Source organism: Canis aureus, chromosome 33 (genome assembly GCF_053574225.1).
Source record: "Canis aureus isolate CA01 chromosome 33, VMU_Caureus_v.1.0, whole genome shotgun sequence".
Classification (NCBI taxonomy): Eukaryota; Metazoa; Chordata; class Mammalia; order Carnivora; family Canidae; genus Canis; species Canis aureus.
Window position 1 is genome coordinate 37,765,435 of NC_135643.1, and position 26,602 is coordinate 37,792,036.

Below are 26,602 nucleotides of genomic sequence, written 5' to 3' on the forward strand. Positions count from 1 at the left end.
TATGGATATGATTCCCCAGGCAAGGGAAACAAACGCAAAAATAAACGATTGGAACTACATCAAACTAGAAAGCTTTTTCACAGCAAAGGAAACCATCAACAAAATGATGAATAGGCAAGCTATGAACAGGAGAAGATATTCTCAAATGATACGTCCAATCAAGAGTTAATGTCCAAAATTTATAAGTAATTCATACAACTCAGCACCCCCAAAAATAATTTTATTAAAAAATAGGCAGAGGACCTGCATAGGCTTTTTTCCAAAGAAGACATCCAGATGACCAACAGACACATGAAAAGATGCTTAACATCACTAATCATCAGGGAAATGAAAAGCAAAAGCACAGGGGATAGTGGAAACCACCTGGCATAACATCAGACCCCACAGGTTTGAGGGCCTGGTTCCCAACAAAACTGCCTTTATTTCAGGTATCAGCCACAAGTGGTTGGGGGAACCCCAGGCCACCTGTACTTCTGACCAACTGGCTACAAATTTCAGATGTTTCCACTATCCCCTCGGGTTCAATAATCTGCTAGAATAACCCACAGAACTCAGGAATATACTACAATTATGATTACAGTTTTATTACAAAGGATACACATAGTGCAAGGTCTGGGAAATAACACAAAGCTTCTATGCCCGCTCCTGTGAAATCAGGATGCATCACCCATGCTCCTGGCACATCAATGTATTCACCAACCAACGAATTCCACTGAACTTTGGTGTCCAGAGGTTTTAGGTTTTGTTTTTGTTTTTTGTTTTTTGCCAGAGATTTTATTGGCATTTCATTACATTGGTATGACTGACTAAATCACTGGCCATATGACTGAACTCAGTGTCCAGCCCTTCCCTTCTTTTTCCTCCTTTGGAGTTGAGCTGATATCTGCAGCTTAAAACTCCAGCTTCGAATTACGTTGCTGGTCTTTCTGGCTTAGCCTGTCCCTATCCTGAGTTGTCTCATTAGCATAAATTATTAGGACTCACCATAAATAACAAAGAATTTCTATCATTTGGGAAATTGCAAGGGCTTTGAATTTTCCTACTGGGAATCAGGCACAAAGGCCAGTCCAATTCTTTAATATACAACAATCCTCAGTGGATGAATGACCAAAGGTTTTTACCACTTCCCTTGAAAGACAAGTGGTTTTGAAATCTCACTCTGGAATTTAAGATTTAACAGCTATTGTCTTTGGGCCACAGTTGAAAATCATACTAAAATAATGACATTTTCACATACTCTTACTTGTTCATTGGCTAAACCTGCATGGTTTTGTGAAGGCCAGCAGATCTGTTGACTTCTATATTTGTCAGATGAAGGACTCTTGACTGAGTTTGGAAATCCAGAGGCCCAAGCCCCAGCCTGCATAAATGTACCACAGAAGCATTCACTCAAATGTGTGGTACTGCCAATTACCCAGAGTAGCCAAAGGGATGGCTAAGGTACCCCCCTCACTCACAAAACCTCTGTCCTATTTTTAGTTTTGCAGAGGTCTCACATCTCTCTCCCTCTTCTTTTCTAATAAAATCTTCTCAAAAAACCAAGGAAAGGAGAATGCATGTTACACAAAATAATTATTTAAATTATTTTTTATTAAATTATTTTGTTACACATGATACTGAGAAACAAAATGAAACTTTTAAAAAATAGTATTCATCTTCTCTGTGATGGTTTATTTTATAAATTCTGTGGTAGACCACAGTACTGAGACATTTGGTCAAACAGTATTCTAGATGTTTCTGAGATTTATTTTTAGATAACATTTAAATCAGTAGACTTCCATTAAAGCTGATTACCCGTCATGATATGGGTTGGTTTCATCTAATCATTTGAAACCCTGAATAGGGGATCCCTGGGCGGCTCAGTGGTTTGGTGCCTGCCTTCAGCCCAGGGTGTGATCCTGGGGTCCCTGGATCAAGTCCCACATGGGGCTCCCTCCATGGGGTCTGCTTCTCCCTCTGCCTGTGTCTCTGCCTCTCTGTGTCTCTCATGTATAAATAAATAAAATCTTAAAAAAAAAAAAAAAAAAAACCCTGAACAGGGAAAGACTGATATACCTGCAAGAAGAGGAAATTCTCCACACTGTCTTTAGACTGAAACTGCAACTCTTTCCTGGATAATCAGCCTACCACACACGCGCACACATGCACGTATACACATATCCTGTTGCTTCTCTTTCTCTGTAAAACCCTTCCTAGATGAGAGACTCCTAACTCTGGGAAACAAACAAGGGGTAGTGGAAGGGGAGGTGGGTGGAGGGGATGGGGTGACTGAGTAATGGGCACTGAGGAGGGCACCTGATGGGATGAACACTGGGTGTTATACTATATGTTGGCAAAATGAACTCCAAAAAAAATACACAGGGCAGTCTGCGTGGCTCAGTGGTTTAGTGCCACCTTCAGCCCAGGGCCCAATTCCGGAGACCCGGAATTGAGTCCCATGTCAGGCTCCCTGCATGGAGCCTGCTTCTCCCTCTACCTGTGTCTCTGCCTCTCTCTCTCTATCTCTCTCCCTCTCTCTCTCTCATGAATAAATAAAATCTTTAATATATATATACAAAAAATAAAACCCCTCTTAATATACTAATATGCTCTTCATACTATATAACAAATATATCAACTGTGCATAATTGATTAGTGTAAGTGTACTTTTATTTTACATTCCAAAGAAATAAAGTATACTTACCTTCTCTAAGCATGTGTATGTCTGTGTTTGTGGTCTACATTCTCCCTAGTGTCTTCTGACCATGAAAGCTGAATGGTTACAAACCATCTTTAGGCCTTTAAATTTTCCATGAAGTGTCTATTCTCTATCAATTACTTGTTTTCTTACATTCTTACTCAATTTGCAAAATGAAGTGAGGCACAAATGCGTAAGATTTTTCTACTTTATTTCAAGGACAGTAGAGATGAATCACAAAATTCTGTGCAAAATATCCTGTTGTTTTCTTATATTTCTTAAGAAATATGCTTAAGAAAAATGCTGTAGAAACATGAAATGGGAAATAGTTGTTTATAACCCCAAAGAACATTAAAATATAATTGAAATATAATACATACATGTGCTAAAGTATATTTTTAAATGCCTGTTGGATTTCAGAGAAATGAGATGCTTTATCATTATTTAATATTCTAGAAAGCATTTTATTTCATGCCATATATATATGCAAACTAAAACATTTTTAATAATCTCTATTCATTTTAATTATTTTATAAACATAAACTTAACAAATTTAGTTTGCCTTAACAGGAAATAAATCAACTGTACCAAACTTAGCATAATATGTAAGATTTGAAATGATGATAAATCCCTATAAATTAAAGCCAGAAAGCACAAGATTAAATCAAAATGGAAAATCTTTTTATATATTTATTTTAAACTATCTATAATTTTATAATGTACATGTTTCTATATGTGCATGCATGTGTATATATGTGCATATAGAGAGATATATTAATTTACAGACAAAAAAATCCTAAAACATTGTCCCTTCTTATAAGTAGTTTTTGCATAATATTCAGAGCTTAAAAGCTATGGATTTAATAGGTTTGAAAAAGAGAAAAACTTAGTGGAACTAATTCTTACATGGTACAATTGTCTATATCACATTTAATCTGAAATTAGAGTCAACAAACCTAATGGTTTTTAAGCATTCATTCATTCACTCTGTACCTATGTACAGCTGATTGGCTTATTATATTAAAGTAGCTTTTAACTTCACTTACTGTTGATTCCAAAACTGTACATTCTAGAAACATCTTCTTAATTTTGTTCAATTTCTTTTTAATTATAATATTTTTAATGTTATCATTGTGTCTATACCTCCCAGTTTATAGTGGCATCAGTCCATTTGTAAATAGAGTAGAATTTTATTTATGGAGATGGACTTCAAGACATAAAAACAGAAACTCAAGAGATAAATACTCAAGAGTGTCTACACACACACACACACACCTGTTTTACCCTCTATTTACAGAATAACAGACATGATAAGTGAGTTCATTTTCCAAATACAGTTGACCCATTTACATGTAATTTAAAAGAATAGAATGGAAGTCTTGCTGGATTTAATAAACCTTTCTCTGCCTTCTAAAGCAGACTGTTCTGCACATGATTTACTTATTTAATTGTGCTCTAATACATTGACATCCAGGGTGTGGAGGCAAGTGCCCTCTACATTAGAGTTCTAGTCAGTGATGCTAATGTTCACAAATCAGCTTTTTGTAGGTTTTTTTTCCTCCGTCTTCAGAGATACAAGATATTAGCTATCACTTGCTTTTCATTCTATGAGAGATACGTCAGCGTAGTAAGTATGAGAGAGTTCAGGCTTTGCATACAGATAGACCTGGGTTTAGATCCTAACTCAGCTGTTTGGCTTGTCTGACTATAAAATGAAAATCATAATATCTACTCTCCACAGGGATTCTTCTTATGAGTGATGAGATCACAAGTTATAGTACCTGCCACACATTGAACATTTAATATATATGTGTCCCTTGCTACCACGCTCTACAACACTCACATTGGAAACCTTGCACCTGTCCTGCTTCTGACCTCTTCCTTCCTATCATCTATGAACTAGGCAACTACATAACCAAAAGGGTTTGAATTACATCTAAACGAGAAGTCAGTGATTATGGTAGAAGTCTTTATTTATTCTAAGTGTACACTATTAGCAGAATAAAGAACATAAGCCTAAGGCCTGACTTATTCTGACCTTTAAGTAGATAATATTTAAGATAATCTTTGAAAGGTAGATAGAATTTAGCCTGAAAGGCACATAGATGGAGATGCATACTTCACAGAGAAAATGGCAATCAGGCCTAAACTAAAGCACAAGCATTTGAGGAATAAGAGGTACTTCAGTTTACTCCTTAGTGAGTATATGTGGCAGAAGCTAAGACTTAAAGAATATAGGCCTATTTTGTTAAGCAGTCTGAGTGCCAAGTTAAGAGTTTAATTTAATGGAAAATGAGTTAGTGTTTTCTAAGCAAAGGGGTGTTGCTTTAGGAGGATTTCTCTGGTGTTAGCATTTGGGATATAATAGAGTCGGGAGAAACAAAAGTGAAATCATTTAGGAATTTATTAGAGTGGTTCAGGCAAAGCATAACAAGACCTAACTCTTACACATTGCTAGTGGGAATGTAACTTGCTGCTATCTCTGAGAAAGGCAGTTTGACAATACGTATCAATATTACAAAGGTACATGTATCAATATACATATATACCAATTACAAAGGCACATATACCCACCAATATTACAAAGAAGAGGAGGAATATGTATACATACTTGCTTTTGTAAACATAGAATATTTCTGGAAGAACACACACACCCACACCAATGGTACTAGTGGTTTCACCATAAAGAAATGAGAGGCTGAAAGACAGAAGTTAGTATATGTCTCACTGTGTACTTTCTTGCACCTTTAGAATCTTATATGATGCAATATTACCTAGCCAAAACAAGTGTTTTTTATTAAGTTTTTAATTTTAATTCCAGTATAGTTAACATACGGTGTTATATCAGTTTTAGATGTACAATGGAGTGATTCAACATTTCTATACATTACTCAGTGCTCATCATGATAATCCCTTCATCACCCATTTTACCCATCCCCCAGCACTTCCCTTCTGGTATACTTAAGACTCTATTACCTTTCTCTCTCTCTCTCTCTCTTTCCTTTGCTCATTTGTTTTGTTTCTTAAATTCCACATATGAGTGAAATTATATGGTATTTGTATTTCTCTGACTTAATTCACTTAACATTATACTCACTAGCTCCATCCATTGGTATATCTATGTAGATATATAGATAGATAGATAGATAGATAGATAGATAGATAGATAGATATTGATTGATATATATTGATAAATATTGATATATATATCACTTCTTTATCCATTCATCTATCAATGGACACTTGGGCTGCTTTCATAAATTGGGTATTGTAAATAATGCTGCATAAACATGTATCCCTTCAAATAAGTATTTTTATATTTGGGGGGTAAATACCCAGTAGCACAATTACTGGCTCCATGCTCAGTGCAGAGTCAGCTTTAAATTCTTTCTCCCTCCCCCTCTGCCCCTTCCCACTTGCTCTCTCTCTCTCTCAAATATCTAAACAAAATCTTTAAAAAAAAAATAAGTAGAAGAGGTATTTAGAAAAGTTTAGAAAACTGCCTTGAGAACTGGAAGGGGCAGGAGAATCCTGTCCTCCTCCCATCTCCGCCTTTATCCATGTATCCTCTCTAATAAGGCAAATTTACTTATTCAGTAGGCACTATTCCCTAAACATTGGTATTAAATGAGATCATTTATAAAAAACCTTTGGAGTTCTTTCAAAATTCTAATGTGTCCAAGGTTTGCTTTACTGTAATAATACTAATACTACTAATAATATCCAAGCAAATATTTTTAGAATTTCCCCATAAGTCACTATGAAACATTTACCTTTAGTAGAAGACTGAATCTACTTCAGATTTCAAAACCTTGTCAAGTCTCCTAGTTAGGTTCAGTTCTGGGTAGTTGCTGCTATGTAAAAATGTTGCCACTTTTGGTAAGGAAACATTTATAAACTCTAGTTCTTTTAAACAAGCTAGTTTACTAGTTCCTAAACAAATTCACTTTTAGAAAATGTAATTCCTCATCACATAACAGATTATAGATTCATTTACCTATAAATGAATAATTTTAAAGGATTTACAGCTTAAAGCAAGAATAACAACAGAGACCAAATGCTAGGTTCCTACTACAAAAAAGTTTTTGACATCGATATCTGGTTTAGTTGCAGTCTTTTGTGGCCTTTTCATCTTCTATTCCTAGAATTAGAAACCTTTATCATAGTATTGTTCTCACTAAAACATTGAAATACTTCTGCCAGCTGCCACTCCCTTTGGCAAAGGGTGGCCTCTAGCTCTGCTGATTCATAAAGTTTTGGAATCTTTTATAAATTGTTTTTTTTTCCCCTTCTCTTTGGAAATGCTCTTTTTAAGCATTTAGTTTTGTGGTTTGTTTTTTTGTTTGTTTGTTTTGTTTTGTTTTGTTTGTTTCTTTTCTGAGAGAGAGTGCCTGTGCAAGCAGGGGGAGGGACAGGAGAGAGAGAATCTCAAGTAGGCTCCCTGCTGAGCACAAAGCCCCAAACACAGCTCCATCTCACGGCCCTGAGATCATGACTTGAGCCAAAATCACGAGTCAGACACTCAACCAACTGAGCCATCCAATGCCCAGCATGTAAAATGCCCAGCATTTTACATAGGACCTTAGCTGACTCATATCTGAGTCAGTCTCCTTATCCTTTCAAAGTCCTAAAAGAACTACTTTGATTATAGTATCATGTGCCAAGGTTTATTTCTTAAAATATCTTTGTTTTTTTTTTTCAATCAAAACAGTAAGGTATAACTTGTATAGGCCCAGTCAAGCTCTACTATTTTTCCTCTCATTGAGGGTATAGATTGACTTTGTTAATCTAGTGACTGTTTATTCTTCAGTATTCTTTATTCTTACTTTTTGAGTCTTTAATCTGTACATAAGTTTCCTATACAAAATTGATACTCCTTAAATCTTTCAATAATTTGCAAATTACTTTATTAAAGGGGTTATCTTAAATAAATAAAAAGTTTAAATGTTCTTGAATATTTAGAAACTTGACAACAATTAGTCACTAGCTTTTAAAGCCTAGTTTTTCTTTATTCACAAGATTAAATATATTTGGTATGTTGATTCCTCCTCAACCCAACAAAAGTAATTTTAGCTTTATGAGCAAATACAATTAATTGAAACCTCCTGATGATGAAGCTGATTTTGTGATTAAACTGAATTCATTCACATATAAGCTCAAATTAGATTTTCATGTGGGTCCATTTTAAGGTTTTTTTCAGTTAAATTAAATACCTTTAAGGAGGTTTAATTTCATTTTCACTATAATTTTCATTATGCTATGGAGGCAGTGCCTTCAAACAAAGAAACAGTGTTTTCTACCAGAAAAAAAAATTTTTTCATTGCAAAATTGAATATTAATTACCTTTGTGCAACACTGCTGCTTAAATCAGGTTTTCTCTTAATTAGTCCATTTTAAATCTATCATAAGCTATAACTGTATTCATTATCCTGTCACTTTTTTAATCTAATAGAACAAAAACAGCTGTTGTCTGGGCTCTAAATAACTCCAATAAGGTCTTTCAGAATGATGTAGAAATAAATCAGAATATAATATCCAAGGTACACAATGCAAAATTAATAAAAAACTAGTGGTCTGAGAGTTGGAGACACTCTTGTGACATGTAAACATTTGTTCAGCAGCTAAAGTAATGACAATGAATTAAACCAATAGAATTACTTCTGGCACTTAACAGAAATCTTACTTGATCATCAATCATTAGCTTATAATAAAAGGGCTGAACTTGCAGTTCTGAATGTATATCCAGAAAAATTAAGTGAGAGACATAAATGTGATAAAGAAAGACAAATGGCCCAAGCTAAATTGCTTTAAATTACATTGACCTCATCAGTGTACCTTTGAAACCTGTCCCTAATTGAGAGCAATTGATTTACCTTTCCAGATTTCCTCTAAAACCTATCAGATCCCACATTCAAAATGTTAAGAGCCCCTTGCCAAATTGTTTTGCAATTGAGCTTTCCTCTGGGTTTTTATATGATGACTAAGCTACAAGTCAGGTAGAAAAACAGTACTCAATGAATCTAAGCCTTAGAAATGAAAGTGACATCTTTTTACTCCCACTGGACACAGTGATAAACTAATGAAAGTAATTTTTAACATAAAACAGTTGTAATAGCACAAAAAATATGAAAGATATTAGGCACCCAAGTGAACTGTGAGCAGGACCACCATGCAAAAATGTCAGATGTCTCACCCATACCCAGGATAAAATAGTCAAGTTTCTCAAAATTAAGGAGGGTCTCTGAGGAAGATATTTCAAAAGAGTTATGCTATGTAGCCAGCACAATCCCACAACCTTCTATCCGTATGAGAGCAGAGAGGTGAATGATTGCCCTGCTGCTCATCTCAGTCCTAGCATGAGGGTCACTGGAACCATCAGAGAGCTTGGTCCGTGTTCCCTGTAAAAGAGGGACATTTAGCTGGTGTCTACCTCATGCCTGGTAAAACTAAAGCATGAGAGTTTGGCTAATTGGTCTGTCAGAAAAGGAAAGGCCATGTCTGGGAAGTATGTACCCTCTTTTCCTTTTTTTTTTTTTTTTTAAAGATATTATTGTTATTCATGAGAGACACAGAGAGAGGCAGAGACATAGGCAGAGGAAAAAAGCAGGCTCCCTATGGGGAGCCTGATGCGGGACTTGATCCCAGGACCCCAGGATCACGACCTGAGCCGAAAGCAGATGCTCAACCACTGAACCACCCAGGCGCCGCTGTACCCTCTTTTCCAAAGTCAGGTCAAAGGCCCCTAAATCCTAGGTCCAGATGTGGAATTCTTAGTAGGAATGTTGCCCCGGAATCCATTTAAAAGGGATCCTGCTCAAAAGAACTGGGGAGTACACTAACCTTGTAAAGGAAACTGCATTGGTGGGGCCTAGAAGGAGTGTCTCCAAAGATGTCAAATAGCTTTAAATATATGTCATCTCATGACACTCTAAGTCCAGTAATAATTCCCTGCATTATTTTCCTTCCTTCATCTCCATGTCCTAAACACTGTGGGATTGGAAGCCTCAGTAAACAAGATGAAGAATAAAATCACCACTGGAGAAGAATCGATCAGCCTCTTTTCCCAGCTTCTCTTAGAGATTCTCTCCTGCACCAGGTCACAGTTGGGAGAGATAAGATTCAATATTGTAACAAGTTTGGAGTGTTACTTATTTCCTGGAGCAAGGGAATCAAACTACTAAATCAAGACCATGTTGGCAACTTAAAACTATCTGAGAACTTTCTGTCACCCAAGAAATCAAGGAGGCCATGATGCCTCTTCTAGCCTTCATCCAGAGATAAGGAGAAAAACACCTACAACTGAATGATTTTTGAAGGGAGTGTGCAAAAAGTAATAAGGTCACTTTAATGATTATATCCCATGAATCCTAAATGCTTAATGTTTATGAGTTAACAATGATTTTGAAGAACATAGATACTATATTTAGAGTTTTTATGATGACTTGATGAAGAAGCATGCCATAACGTGAAATATGTCCTTTGCCTTCTATAAATAGAGCAGATAAAGACAACTAGACTCTGATGCTAAAGGAGACAAAATACAGTATTATATTCAATATAACACTTGATAATATCGTACAACATGGCATTAAGAGTATACAATGTCCATTTACAGCAGAACAATCCTACTGCTTCAAAGTCCACCCTGATTTAAAAAAAAAAATTAAATGTGCTCTGAATGCTGATTTCTTTTTCCTACATATGAGGCAAGAACCAAAATGATCTCCAAAATATATTCACATATCTTCTTCAAAATAGACCCAAAGGGCAGCCCTGGTGGCTTAGCAGTTTAGCACTGCCTTCAGCCCAGGGTGTGATCCTGGAGACCCGCAATCGAGTCCCACATCTGGCTCCCTGCATGGAGCCTGCTTCTCCCTCTGCCTGTGTCTCTGCCTCTCTCTCTCTCTCTCTCCCTCTCTCTCTCATTCTCTCTGTCTCTAATAAATAAATAAAATCTTTAAAAAAAATAGACCCAATAATTTTAATAGTTTAAACTTGGGGAGAAGAATTTAAAGACAAATCAAAATGTCATATTTTTCCCAGTGAAATTACTTCCTTCATCTTTTTCAGGTAACACATATTTCTATACTTACTATGTTGTCAGAGACACTGTATTGAGCCCTTCACGTGTATTATCTCATTAAATCCTTACAAGTAATTTGTTTAAACTTGGAGCTATTTAAAAGTACTATTCCACCCCACCTCCTACCCCCACCACAGTCTGATGAAAGACCATTTTCTATTTATTCTCTTTATTTTTCCTCATTCACAGTTGGTCTCTCTTCCCCCTTCCTGCCCCATAGCTCATTATCAATATAAAGCTAAATAGTCAAAACTAATCCAATATCTAAATAATGCTTCCCAAGAAGTGAGAATCTTGCAAAATGAGAAGCAATGACTTGATATGAAGAAGGAAGTATTCCTCAGAGCTCAACCATACATTGTCATCATTCATGAACTCCGCTAAACTGTTTCCTCTTTCCTGTTTTGTTCCTCTTCATGTTCCTGGTGAATAGGAATAAAGCCCAGAGAATTGGGCTACAATGCTGAATTCAATTCAAGTAACTCATAAGATACCAACTTTTAAAATATACATTGTTTGACTCAGTAATTTCACCCACTTAAAAACTTTCCTAGGAATGAAAAGATACAAACCAAGATATATCAACTATGATGGCTAATCCAGTGCTATTTATAACAATGAAAAGTTACAAATAACCCAAAAGGCCGATAGTAGAAAGTAAATTGCAATGATTAATAAGATACTTCTAGCCATTAAAATATTTATATACATGTTTTAGAAACATTTTTAATTATATAGTAAGCTGCTGAAGATCTATTGCTAAGTAACAAACACTATGTACCAAGTTATGCTGTATTTTAATAAGAACATGCAAATTTTACAAATATATGTGTATGTGTGTATATACATACATACATAGAATACCCTCTGGATGGGTGGTGAACTTGCAGTGATTTTGGTTTTTTATTTTATTTTTTTTAATTTTCCAATGTCTTACGCTAAACAGGTAATTTTTAACAGCAAAAAGACAACCCATAATGAGGTAGACTTCAATTCAGCAAACACTTGTTGGTAGTCTATTATGCAATTAAATTAAGTTGGAAAAAGATTTTTTAATGAAACATGCATATAAGTGTAGATACAAAGAAAATTATAACATAGTCCTGCTCTTGGTGAGCTCACATTTTAGCAAGAGTAACATAAAGGAGCAAAGGCAGCTTACCTCAATAGTTGTTATGACAGCATAAGATACATTAGAGATACAAAAGAAGAACTGGTCACCTAAAACTGGGAATGTGATAGATTGAAAAGAGACAAGAGGGTATTCCAGGTAGATAGAAGAAATATCTATGAATGCATGGAGGCATTTATTGGAGTGGAAAGTAAAAGAAGATGAGCAGAAAGATATGAAGATAGAGAAGGTAGGAGCTAGATCATGATGGACTCTTGAAGCATTAAGGGCACAGACTGTAGAGTTATACTGTACAGTATATTACATGTGACTATTAGACACTTGAAATGTGGCTATCCCACAATGAGACATACTGCAAGCATAAAAATAACATACCAGGTTTTGAAGACTTGGTAGCAAAAAAATGCTAAAATCTCATTGTATAATTATAATATTACATAAATTAAACTATTTGTAATATAATATGTATTTTATTATTATTAACATAATTTAATGTTGACTACATGTTGAAATGATAATATTTTGAGTATAGTAGGTTAAATTAAATATATTATTATAATTTAAGTTGTTTTAATTTTTGTAATACAGCTACTGAAAATCTTAAATTATATATGTGGTTCACATTATATATCTATTCGACAGCACAGCTTTAGAGAACAGATTAGAAGAGAACAACACTGAAAGGAGGAAGACTGGTTAGAAGGCTTTTAAAGAGTCCAGAAAAGATGCAAAGAGGGGTTGAACTAGGCAAGTACAAATAGGGATAGAGAGGAAGAGATGGGTATATAAAAGATACTATACTGATAATATCAGATAAGCTAAATAAGAAATGGAGCTGAAGTATGTGGAATACTCTACATTTCTTGGCCTGATAAAAATACGAGTAGTGACCTTAGACAAAACAAGGAATACAAAAAGAATACCAGCTTTTGGTGTAAAGATTTATTTATTCAAACATTTACTTACTCATTCAAACATCCATTACACCAGTCATGTGCTAGTTACTCTCTAGGTGGTCAGGTGTCAGGGATCTAGCAATGATCAAATAAATGAGGTCTCTGCTCTCCTAGAGCCTACTTACACTTTTGTGAACATATAACAAGTTCAAGTTAGCCATGTTTAAAGTAGAGGGCTATGGGATATTCAGGTATAAATGTTAACTTAAAACTTAGATGTTTGTGTAAAATTTAGGACAAATATATGAATGGTAGTTAGATATTTGAGAATCATCATAGTGCTTCCACCTAGGGACAGCAAAGAATAAAATCTTAGGAAACACCACCTATTCAAGAAGAACATGAAGAAAGAAGATCAGGGAAAGAAACAGGTGAGGAGAAATAGGAGAAAACAATTCCAAAAAAGCCACGAAAGGAGAAAAACTTAACTGTGGTCAAATGGAGCACTGCCAAGTGCAGCAGATTGATAAAGACTACCTACCATGCATCCATAGGACTATATAATTTGAGGTCACTGCTCATCTTTGACAGGGCACTTTCAGTGGAGTGGTAGGGACAAAAGCCAGACTGGAAAACAAAACTGATAAGTAAAGACAGCACCTATATACTGCTCCTCTGAAGAATTTTGCTGGGATGGACAGTGGCTAGAAAAGATAAGCACTGATGTGAGAGCCTAAAATGAGAGAGAACTAAAGTATGTTTTCAGGTATTAGGGAGGGACCAGTAGAGAGAACTAAAAAGAAAGGAAAACAGAGGAATAAGTGATAGAATGAGATCTCTTGAGAGTTGAAAGTAGATGGGGTAGAAAGCACTGGGAGAGACATATTAGTCTTGAATGCAAAATAGACACCTCTGCCTGACCATGATGGCAGCATAGGTTATTTCTGACTGCACTCCTTTTCACAAGGACTAACATCTATTTAAGAACAAGACACCAGGGATCCCTGGGTGGCGCAGCGGTTTGGCGCCTGCCTTTGGCCCAGGGCGCGATCCTGGAGACCCGGGATCGAATCCCACGTCAGGCTCCCGGTGCATGGAGCCTGCTTCTCCCTCTGCCTGTGTCTCTGCCTCTCTCTCTCTCTCTCTGTGACTATCCTAAATAAATAAATAAAATATTTAAAAAAAAAAAAAAAAGAACAAGACACCACTGAGAGAATCCTAGAACATGGCAATGAGGCTGAAGCATAGCCTTGAACCTTAGAGATCAAGACAGTAGAAAGGATGCAGATCTGCCTGATTCAGATCTTCAAATGAGTAGTTTTGCCAGCTCTAGGGCCAGTTTTGCCCATACCCAGGCAAAGCGCTGAATCACAGTCTCACCCACTATGAAGAGTACCTTCCAGTGCCATCTGACCAGAAGGCTGGTGACAACTCCTTAAAGCTATGTGGCCAGTGGCCCTTGAGCCAAGAGGTAGGAGAGCAGAGTCAGTCACCCCCAGAGGAAAGCCAGTACCAGAAGTGGAGACTTTTCATGCTATGCACAGGCAGGGAGATTAATTCCTAGCCACAGCTGACAGTGTCTCCTGGCCCCTCCCAACTAGGCAGCCTACTTAGGAAATTGAAAGTAGCCTGGAGAGGCCTAGGCAAGAGGCTGAGACATAGCCCAACACATGGAGGAGAGTATCTTCCAGCCCCATCTGACCAGAGGACTGACAAAAATACCTGAAAGCCCTGAGGCCCAGAGGCACTCAAGCCAAGAGAAGAACAGATAGAGTTTACAGAGCAAAGCCAGTGGCCCTGTTCAACCAGGGAACTTATGACAACAAAGAGCTTTACCAGTTTTAGAGCTACTTATTCCATTGCTCCCATTCTGGGAATTTAATTCATAGCTCCACTCATTGCTGAATAAAGCCTTCAGCCTGTCTGACCAGAGAACCTAACCAAAGCATGCAGGAAGTTGCACAGCCCATTTAACAGCCCTATATATACAGTGGAATTTGAACAGAGAGCACAGCCTGTGGCTTGCCCGGTCTGAGGAGCAAAATTGGTAGTTACACCAGACCAGGGAATTCCGTGCACACTCAGGTCTGATTTGAGCCCCCTAACAATGAGCTATACAGGGCCTGGGCACTGGCCTGCTGCCTTGCCAGAGTAGGAAAGTTAATTCACAGTCCTAGACACTACTGAATGTAGTACCCAGGCCCAACCATCTAGTAAACATGACCAGAGAATTCAGGCAACTGCAGAGCCTATCCTACAGCCTTTCTTGGGTATAGAAATAAGCTAGTAACACTATCCAACTGTTCTCAACTAATGGCACAACCCACTATGCCAGTCCTTAGAGCTTCAATAGTTGCCTCACCCATAAATAGACTGTAGCAGACCCCACTTGCCCAAAGGCATTACCAGTGAACATACCCAGGAACCCAAACTGAGCTGGCTAGTGAAGAACTATCTCTGCCAGGGCAAACTGTTAAGTCTGGAAGAGAAGTCCCATTAAAAAATGTACAGATACAATGTAAGGAATCAAGGATCATGAAAAATCAAGTAAATATGACACCACCACCAAAAACAAACTAATAAACCTCTAATAACTGAACTGTCAGAAAAAGAATATGAACTGTCAGAAAAAAATCAGAATAATCCTTTTAAGGAACTTAGTGAATTACAAAAAAATATAGATAGACAATTAAAGGAAATTAGGAAAACAGTATATGAACAAAATGAGAAATTTGACAAGAAAATAGCAACCATCAAAAAAGAGAGAGAGAGGGCAAGAAATCCTAGAGTTGAAAAATAGAATACCTGGACTGAAGAACTTAATGGAGTTTCAAAAGCACACTCAAGCTTACAAAAGACAGAATTAGCAACCTGGAGTATAGGACACTGGAAATTCCCAGAGACACAAAAGAAAAAAGAATAAAGAAAACTATTGGGAATTATAGGACACAATGAAAAGAAACAATATTGTAGTATTGGAATTCCAGAAAAAATAACAGAAAGAGAAAAGAACAAAATATATTTAAAGCAATAATGGCTGAAAACTTACCAAACTTGGGGAAAGAAATGGATATCCAAATCTGTGAGGCCCAAAGGATACCAAATAGGCTAAACCTGAATAGGAATACATCAAAACACATTACAGTTAAATTGTCAAAAGTCAGAAACAAAGAGTTTTAAGAGAAGAAAGAGAAAAGAAAGAAGTTACATACAAGGGAACCCCCATAAGACTATCAGTAGATTTCTCAACAGAAACTTTTCAGGCAAGAAGAAAATGGGATAACATATTCAAAATATTTTAAGAAAATAACAACAAAAAATTATATACCCAGCAAAACAATCCTTCAGAAATAAAGGAGGTATAAAGACTCCTAAAACAAACAAAAGCTGGGCAGCCCAGGTGGCTCAGCGGTTTAGCACCGCCTTCAGCCCAGGGTGTGATCCTGGAGACCTGGGATCGAGTCCCACATCAGGCTTCCAGCATGGAGCCTGTTCCTCCCTCTGTCTGTGTCTCTGCCTTTCTCTCTCTCTCTGTGTCTCTCATGAATAAATAAATAAAATCTTTAAATAAAAAAAAAAGCTTCGGGGCCTTACAAGAAAATCTAAAGGGAGTTTTCTGAGTGGAAGTTAAAAAATGTTAATTAATATCCTAAAAACACAAAGGTAGCATAAATCTCACTGATAGTAAACATATGTCATAGTTATATTTTTCAATATGGTAGCAATGGGATGCAGCAAAAGCATCCTAAGAAGAAAGTTTATAGCAATAAATACCAATATTAGAATGCCAAAGATCCTAAATAATCTAACTTTACACTTCAAAAACCTAGAAAAAGAACAAACTGAACCTACAGTTAGCAGAAAAAAGGAAATAATATAGAACAGAAATAAATGAAATAGAGGGCAGAAAAATCATAGAAAAGATTAACCAAACCAAAAGTTGGTTTCTTGAAAAGATAAACAAAACTGACAAAGGCTTAGCTAGACAAACCAAGGAAAAAAGAGAAAAGACCCAAATCAACAAAGTTACAAATGAAGGAGACACTGCAACTAGTAGTACAGAAATTCAAAGGAGCACAGAGGCCCCTCTATGAACAACTATATGCCAAGAAATTGGACAAGTTAAAGAAATGGAAAAATTCTTAGAAAGATACATACAGTTTCTAAACCTGAATCAGGAATAAATGAAATACCTGAATAGACCAATAACTAGTAAAATTGAATTAGTAATCAAAAAAAATCTTCCAATAGAGAAAAGTCTAGGACCAAAATTCACTGCTGAATTTCACCAATAATTTAAAAAGAATTAACACTAACACTTCTCAAATTCTTCTAAACATCCCAAACTCATTTTATGAGGCAAGCAGTATTCTGATACCAAAATCAGAAAAGGAAAATACTAGAAAACTATACACCAGTGATGAATATGGATATACAAACTCTCAATAAAATAACAGCAAACTGAATTCAGCAGCACATTAAAAGGCCACTAGTCTTAGTAAATTCAAGAACATTGAAATCATACCAGGTATCCTTTCTGACCACAATGGCATGAAACTATAATTAAGTAACAAGAAGAAAACTGGAAAATTCACAAACACATGTATTAAGCAATACATATATTAAGCAATACTCTCCTGAACAAATAGTAGATCAAATAAGAAATTAAAAAATAAATTTAAAAAGGTTTCTTGAGACAAACAGAAGCGGAAACCTACCATACCAGAACCATGATCATGTGGGATTTATCCCTGTGATACAAGGATGACTCAACATATTCTAATCAATTAATGTGACACATCACATTAATAAAACAAAAGAAACATATGATCATTTCAATAGATGCAGAAAAAGCACTTGACAAAATTCAACATCCATTCATGATAAAAACTCTTAACAAATTAGGCATAAAAGGAACATATATCAACATAATAAAGGGCATGAAATAAATAATAAATAAAGGATGAAAATTTTCCTCTAAAATTAGAAATCAAGAAAAGGATCCCCACACTTACCACTACTATTCAACATAGTACTAGAAGTCCTAGCTAGAGCAATCAGACTAGAAAAAGAAATGGAAAAAAAAAAAAAGAAATGAAAAGTATCAGAATTGGAAAGAAGTAAAATTGTCTCTATTTACAGATGACATGATTTTATATGGAGAAGACCCTAAAAACTCTACCAACAAACTGTTAGATATAATCAATGAATTCAGTAAAGCTACAGGATACAAAAATTAACATACAAAAATCAGTAGCATTTCTATATACTAATTTCTGAAAAAGAACTAAAGTCAATCACATTTACAATAGCCTCAAAAACAATAAGATACTTAAGAATAAACTTAACTAAACTAAACTTTATTTCTCTATGCTGAAAACCCTAAGACATTGGTGAAAGAAATTAAAGAAGATCCAAATAAATAGATATGGTATGTTCATGGATTACAAGAATTAATATTGTTAAAATGTCAATACTACTGAAAGCCATCTACAGATTTAATGCAATCCCTATCAATATTTCAATGGCACTTTTTACAGAAGTAGAAAAAAAATCTCTAAAATTTATTGAGAACAAAGCCCCTAAATAGCCAAAGAAATCCTGAGAAAGAACAAAACAGGAGGTATCACACTTCCTGATTTCAAGCTATACTATAAAGCTATGGTCATCAAAACAGTATGATACTGGCATAAAAACAGGCAAAGAGCAACAGAATAGAATAGAGAGCCCAGAAATAAACCCAAGGATATCTAGTCCACTAATATTTGACAAGGGAGCCAAGAATACTCAGTGAAGAAAAGACAGTCTCTTAAAAAAAGTGGTGGTGGGATAATTGAATATTCACATGTAAAAGAATGAAACTGGACCTATTTCTTATACCATTCACAAAAACTAACCCAAAATGGTTTAAGACTTCAATTTAAGACCTGAAACTATTAAAGTCATGGTAGAAACCATAGGAACAAAATTCCTTAACATGGGTCATGGTAATGATTTTTTTGGGTATGACACTGAAAGTACAAGCAACAAAATCAAAAATAAACTAGTGGGACTATATCAAACTAAAAATCTGCACAGCAAAAGAAACCACAGAAAGGGAAAAGATGGGACACCTGAGCAGCTCAGTTGGTCAAGCATCTGCCTTTGGCTCAGGTCATGATCCCAGGCTTCTGGATCAAGTCTTGCAACAGGCTCCCTGCTCAGTGGGTTGCCTGCTCCTCCTTTTGCCCCTCCCCTTGCTTGAGCTCATTCTCTCGTCTCTCTGTCTTTCATAAAAATAAAATCTTTTTTTAATATTTTATTTATTTATTCATGAGAGACACAGAGAGATGGAGAGAGAGAGGCAGAGACACAGGTAGAGGGAGGAGAAGCAGGCTCCATGCAAGGAGCCCGATGCAGGACTTGATTCTGGGACTCCGGGGCCATGCCCTGAACCAAAGGTAGATGCTCAACCACTGAGCCACCCAGGTGTCCCAATAAATAAAATCTTAGAAAAAAAGGGAAAAGACAACCTATAAAATGGGAAAAAATATTTGCAAACTATATACAAGTTAATATTCAAAACACATTAAGAACTACAACTCAATAGAAAAAAAAAACAAAAATAATTAAAAATGGGCAAAGGGTCTGAATAGACATTTTTCCAAAGAAGATATATGAAAGGCGAGTGGGTACATGAAAAGATGCCAACATCACTCATCATTAGGGAAATGCAAATCAAAGCCACAGAGATATTACCTCATGCCTGTTAGAATGGCCATCATCAAAAGAATAAGTGATAGGAAATGCTGGCATAGATGTTGAGAAAAGGGAACCCTGTGTGCTGTTGTGAATTTGTACAACCACTATGGAAAAAAATATGAAGAATCCTCAAAAAAATTAAAAGCAGAACTGCCATATTAACTAGCAATTCCACTTCTGGGAATATATGAAACACTACCTCAAAAAGATATCCATACCCCCATGTTCATGGCAGCATTATTTATAATAGACACTTATGGACAAATGGGTAATGAAGTTATGATACACATAAACACACTGGAATATTATTCAGCCATAAAAAAGTGGAACTCCTACTATTTGTGGCAACATGGATGGATGTTGAAAGCATTAAGCTGAATGAAATAAGTCAGACAAAAACAAATGCTGTATGATCTCACTTATATGTGGAATCTAAAGACAAAAACAACACATAGAACAAAAAAGACCAGACCTGTAGTTACCAGAGTTCCAGAGGCAGAGAGTAGGAGGGGGGGGATCTGGAGAAAGTGGCCAAGAGGACACACTTCCAGTTATAAAACAAATAAGTGTTAAGCATGTAATGTATATCATGGACAATATCTAAAAAAAATGGTTGAGAGTAATCTTGTTTCTCATCACGAGAAAATTTTTTCCATTCATTCTTTTCCTCTTTTTTTTCTTTTTATTATATCTATAAGATGGATGTTAGCTGAAATTATTGTGGTAATCATTTCACTATATATGTAATCAAGCATCATGCTGTCCTCCTCAAACTTTATATAGTAATGTATGCAGTTATTTCTCAGTAAAACTGGGGTGGGGTGGGGAAGACAAATGTCTATAAAGAACACTAGAAATTTGAAAGAGTTCCTGCCTGATGACCATTACTCCCTGCTGATCATGGGATGGTTAACTAGGGAGATTAAGGAGAGTGGAGATGAAGCAGAAGGCCTCAAGAGAAGGAGGAAAGATTGAAATTGCTGCTGAAGCGAACTGAAGATTGTGAATAAGACAGCCAGTAGTATGGAGGAGTCACTAAGATTGGGGACCATGTGCTTATGTGACCTGAAAAGCTCCCATTATGTGTTTCTTCTCTAGAGTGCTGAATAATCCATATGTGGAATGAAGAAACTGAAAGAACTGAATGAAAAATAATATAAAGTCTCAGATTTGCAGAATACTGAAAGCAAAAGGATGATTTGAGAAATCTGAATGTGATAGTAGGAAAGGAGTTCAAATTGTTGACCATAGAATCTTACCTGCTAGAGGAAGTGATCTGATACAGAGAAAAAATGAGAGAATTAAGATCCTAGAGGTATAGATAAGGTTGATGAACTGCTCAAAGGAAGCTATAAATGAGAAATGATGTTTCTCCAAAATAATAATAATATATCAATAAATACTATAATTTTTAAACAATTACTAAGTGTCAAGTAGTTACTTAAATATTTTGTTTTATTGCACTTTATCACAACAACAGTGTGAGGTAATTACTATTTTATACCTTTTTTTTCCCCTCTTAGGTGAGTAAATGAAAGTACTGAGAGTTTAAGTGACTTACTAAAAACAAAGAGACAGGAGGTGACAACCCACTTTTTAAAAAATAAAAATTAGGTATTTTTATTTATTTTTATATATTTTTTATTTTTTATTTATTTTTAATAATAAATTTATTTTTTATTGGTGTTCAATTTGCCAACATACAGAATAACACCCAGTGGTCATCCCGTCAAGTGCCCCCCTCAGTGTCCGCCACCCAGTCACCCCCACCACCCGCCCTCCTCCCCTTCCACCACCCCTAGTTCGTTTCCCAGAGTTAAGAGTCTTCCATGTTCTGTCTCCCTTTCTGATATTTCCTACCCATTTTTTATTTAAATTCAATTTAGTTAACATATAGTTTATCTTTAGTTTCGGAGATAGAATTTAGTGATTCATCAGTTGCATACAACACCCAGTAGTCATTCCTTCAAAGTGCCTTCCTTAATGCTGGTCACCTAGTTACCCCATCCTCCCACCCCCTACCCTCTAGGAACCCTTAGTTTGTTTCCTATAGCTAAGAGTCTCTTATGGTTTGTCTTAACCACTGTGCAGGCTAAAGTCAAAGACCTAAAAGATGTAGTTTATTTACAAAAGAAGTTTTACAGGAAACAGAAGCAAGAGAGTGGTAGAGTAAGTTAAACCTCGGCAGAGTGCAGGGAAAGGAATATAGGTAAATGGGGACAAAGTTAGAAGAGACAAGAATCAGGCATTAAGGAGGCCCACAATTTGAATGGTACTATGGAATTACCAGAAGGAATGGCACTGAAAAAATAACTAACCCTAGATTTTCCCAACTTTACAAATGAGATGATCAGTGTGCCCACTCAAGGAACATGCTACATAAAAATCACAGGCAGTTCCAAGAATAAAGTTGAAAAGGCCCTGTGTCAGTCCTGAGGAATTTAACAATCTAGATACAAACAAACCAATTATTTTTTTTAAAGCATAATAAGCCAGAGTAAGAAAATGTTGGAAAGACCTAATGGTAGTACTCTGGAACTCAAATTGTTATAAGACTGAATTTGCCTAGAAAGATCTGGAAAGGTAGATATGGCTGGATATATAGAATTGAAATAGAAAAGTTCAGGGATGCCTGGGTGGCTCAGTGGTTGAGCGTCTGCCTTCGGCTCAGGGCGTGATCCTAAAGTCCTAGGATCGAGCCCCACTTTGGGCTCCCTGCATGGAGCCTGCTTCTCCCTCTGCCTGTGTCTCTGCCTCTCTCTCTGTGTCTCTCATGAATAAATAAATAAAATATTTTTTTAAAAAGTGCAGAGGGAAGAAGCTGCATAAACAAAGCCATGGAAGTAGGCAAGACCAAGAAACACCCGGCAGCAATAAGCAAGGCAAGCTGCCTGGTGCCCTAAGAACAGAATAAGGAAACAAGGATTGAAAAGGTAACCTGGGACCATGTCATCACTAAGGATGATATCCTGAATTTTATTTAATTCAGAAGGTAGTGAGGAACTCTCTAGGGTTCAAATTGGGAAATTCTAGAATAGGAGGTTCTAAAGCATCATTAGAATAGCCTTCTAATCAAAAATTTTTTAAATTATTTTCCAGAAAGAGATGTGCTTATGGAGTAGACTACAATCCCAACAGTGGTGAGACTTATACATTTTTCATGATAATAAAAATGAAATTTCCAGAGTTTGCCCATTACCCCATAAAAATTGTTTTCCTTATTTTTCCCCCAAATAATTACAATATGTTTGTCCTCTGCCACACAACCTTTTATTTTTTTAAAGATTTTATTTTTTTATTCATGAGAGACACAGAGAGAGAGGCAGAGACATTGGCAGACCGAGAAACAGACTCCCTGTGGGGAGCCCAACCTGGGACCCGATCCCAGGACCCCAGGATCACGACCTGAGCCAAAGGCAGACATTCAACCACTGAGCCACCCAGGTGCCCTAACCACACAACCTTTTAATTGCCATGAAATAAAGTAAAAATGAATATGTAAGGCAGTCTTTTAAGTGGAGAAGTTATAATATGCATCTGAGGGGTACATGTAGAAATGGAGAATTTTGCTTTGGTTAAAAATAATTAATAATAATAATAATAATAATAAACAACATGAGATTGAAGAGGAATTAGGAACCAACTGCACATGTCTATATGGGCCAGATCTTTTCTTTTAGCATGTAGATGTGTGCATTTAACATACATATGTTAGTGGTACAGAAGCCCTCAAAAGGCACGGCCAAGGGCACTTTACCAAATTGTCCTTTGTGCTAGGGATAGCTCTAAGACTGGGACATGGAAACATATTTATGGACTTAACAGGACATGTTTGTTTTTAAACGTATGCAAAAGAACCAGTACAGAAAAGTCAATGGCTTTTGGTTAATGGATCTTTTCTATGAGAATAAGCAATGGGTCTGGCCAGTTTTCCTCAAATTGTATTTTAACAGTAACTGCATCAAGACAACTGGGATGATTTCCTAAAATGCAGGTACCAGGGCAGCTTCTGGACCTAACAAATCAGAATCACTGAGTGTAAGGGCTGGTGATCTGAACTTTTAGAAACTTCCTAGGAGATCCGTTACATATGTTTTTAGGTTTTTGAATCTTTGGTCACCTGCAAGGATACCAAAACAAAACTGCTTGGCTGAAGAACAGAAGGGGGAGGCCGACTTTTTTCATGGTAAATTCTCGTGTGCCTTTTGAATTCTGAATTTTTCTGCAAACAATGCTTACAAGAATGAGCATCATATTTATATTTGCATACTTAGAACCAGGCAGAGCATGTGGCAGGATAGGAAAAATATTTGTGGGTTTGGTCATACATGGCATAGTTTATAATAAATATTATAAGTAACATACTTTTTTATACTCCTATTTCCTCTACCCTCCCCTTGACCTTCTCAAAAGAAACAGATTACTGCATTGTCAAAAGCTTTTGCACCAGGACCCATATTTTGGTCTTTATTCTTCTTGGTAGCAATTCATGCATCTCCAATACCTGGAACTTACTAGATTCACATGGTTGAGGCTAGAAAGTGTTGATACAGCTTCCCACATCCTTCTTTTAGCCACATTTTACAAATGATATCTGTTTCCTCTCCCATAAATACCAGTGTATAACGATATTTGGCATTTAGCTTTTGCCTTTTACAGAAAATAATCACAGTGAGTATATTGCTATACATGTCTGTGTCTATCAGGCTAGAAAAAATTGTTTTCAACTGTTAGATAAAATTTACACCTTTGGCAGAGTTTCCAGTGATTTGAATTTTAAGCAGCTAATTAGTCCTTTCGGTAACAACTAATTACTTCTGGTATGCATGTAAGCAAAAACTCTTGAATAAAATGCAATTGTAACTTCTTTGATATTTTCTTTCTTATTGGATTCTACATATATAATCATTTATTTTGATACATTTATCCTTTTTAAAAAGGCAAACAAACAAATCCTTAGTTCTAAAGCACTCTTAGAATTATAAAGTCATCCTCTCTAGGGAAAAACTAGTATCTATTTTCCCTGAACTGGTAACCCTTTCAAGGCTCCTTGTTTCTCTCTATTTCAGCAGAACCGTTGCCAAGAAATAAAAGTGACATTACAGTTGTCATAGGTGAGAACAGGAGCAAGAAAGAAATACTGTCTGGAAAACAAGCTAATTATTTTACCAAAACATTGTCATTACATGTCTGTTCTCATTAGTCCTGTTGTTGTGCATATCTTCCTAACTAAAAATTAATAAAGAAAACTTGGAGAGGATACATGTTCAGCAAGAGATATAGAATATTCTATGTGTAGAGAGAATATGGTGATTCATACACACGCGCACACACATATACATGCAAAGTTTAAAAAGAAATTATTTTATGTCCTAACTAATTATATTCCCTTTATGGCCTTGAATTTCTTAGAAGAAAAAAACAAATCCCAGGCTTGAGTCCAAAATCTCTAAATGTCATAAGGTAACACGCAGTACAAAACCATCACTTTGTTTTTGTTTTTAAGATTTTTTTTTTATTCATTCATGAGGGACAGAGAGAGAGAGAGAGGCAGAGACACAAGCAGAAGGAGAAGCAGGCTCCACGCAGGGAGCCCAATGCGGGATCGATCCCCGGACTCCAGGACCATATCCCGGGCCAAAGGCAGGTGCTAAACCACTGAGCCACCCAGGGATCCCTAAAACTGTCACTTTGAAACAGTCCTTTTGCTTATGGTGCACTTTGCATTATGTTAAAGTAGATATACAAAAATAGAGTTAAAAACCTGAGGAGGGCGGCCCTGGTGGCTCAGCGGTTTGGCGCCACCATCGGCCCAGGGTGTGATCCTGGAGATGCAGGATCGAGTCCCACATCAGGCTCCTTGCATGGAGCCTGCTTCTCCCTCTGCCTATGTCTCTGCCTCTCTCTCTGTGTGTGTGTGTGTGTGTCTCATGAATAAATAAATAAAATCTTAAAAAAAAAAAAAAAAAACCTGAGCAAAGTTCCACAGCTGGCAGCTAAGTAGCTTTTCTTTATGGGATTAAGTTCAACACCTTATAAGTATTACTGTAATTCTTGACAATCAGGTTAACTTTCAGCAAAATCAATGTCATTAACTAGTTCATAATTCATTCTGGATTACCTCTGTCTTTAGCAGACAGAGTAGCATTTTTTACTTTCTATACTCATACGGGTAAAACAGTGACACTCTGCTTTAAATGTTACAGAGTAAAATGTTTCCTGGGTTAAAAAGTAAATGCAAATTGAGTTCAAATGTATTAGTATCACTGAGTCACACAGTATCTCCACATTTCCCATTTCATGCCCAATGCAGATGCTAGTCAAGTGAAATAAACACAGAGATGTATTGATAAATGTCTCATAAATAAAGCAAGAAATATGAACTAGCATCTAAGTAGATTAATTTATACACATATTACATTGTATTAAAATGTTTTCATTTAATAAGCAATTTGAAGTATCATTCGGCTTTTCTTGTTGAGCTACATTGAAAAATGTGGCATATAAAATGAATGATGAAAGATTGCTTCTAACAGACATTAGAAAAGGACTTCCAAATATAACACGATTGTCTTAAGTCTCTCAGTAGGTGACTTTATGATAAATTTTGGATGAAAAAAGGAAAAGAAATCAAAGTCACAGAATTGAAATTACTATAAAAATAACCAGAAGGTTAAATTTAAGAAGTCTCATTTTTCAGAAATACCCAGTATGGTAAAAGTCTTATTTATCAATTCCATGACTCCATCAGTCCACGGGTAGCTATTTAAAGTCACCCTCAAACTATTTTGTTTGTGAAAGTTCTAAGATTTAATATGCGCTCCAGGCAGAGTGAATAGAAATACAATTAAATATTCTTGATCACAGCTGAAGCTTTTCATTTAAAGCCAACAGGACTTATTCTATAGAATAAAGGATATCACTGTTTCCTCTTATTCATAGATGTAATTAGATTTTTTTCTCATTCATTGTATCAAATCTTAATATAACCATTCTCTCATCTCTGCTACTTTACCTCAATAAATTTCCTTGAATATTTTTTCAGTCTCTAATGAATGAACCTATTATATTCA

At 36.1% G+C, this 26,602-nt stretch overlaps 1 protein-coding gene and 1 long non-coding RNA gene across 21 annotated transcripts in view; one reads left to right on the forward strand and one right to left on the reverse strand.

Moving 5' to 3' along the window:
• Positions 1 to 26,602, forward strand: part of LOC144304014 (bifunctional heparan sulfate N-deacetylase/N-sulfotransferase 3) — a 170,927-nt gene that overhangs the window by 109,124 nt on the left and 35,201 nt on the right. The window lies entirely within an intron of this gene.
• Positions 1 to 26,602, reverse strand: part of LOC144304015 (uncharacterized) — a 147,311-nt gene that overhangs the window by 65,509 nt on the left and 55,200 nt on the right. For 7 of the 19 annotated variants that reach the window (XR_013371005.1, XR_013370997.1, XR_013370992.1 and 4 more), the window contains 3 exons: positions 15,838 to 15,902; positions 5,289 to 5,375; positions 2,684 to 2,980 (listed from right to left, as the gene is read on the reverse strand). The exons of 1 other annotated variant lie outside the window; for it this stretch is intronic. This is a non-coding gene — a long non-coding RNA (uncharacterized LOC144304015). Of the gene's footprint in view, positions 1 to 2,683; positions 2,981 to 5,288; positions 5,376 to 6,450; positions 6,532 to 8,972; positions 9,076 to 13,329; positions 13,429 to 15,837; positions 15,903 to 26,602 lie in introns of all 19 variants that reach the window. 11 more of the 19 variants (XR_013371009.1, XR_013370999.1, XR_013371004.1 and 8 more) reach the window with 9 other exon arrangements.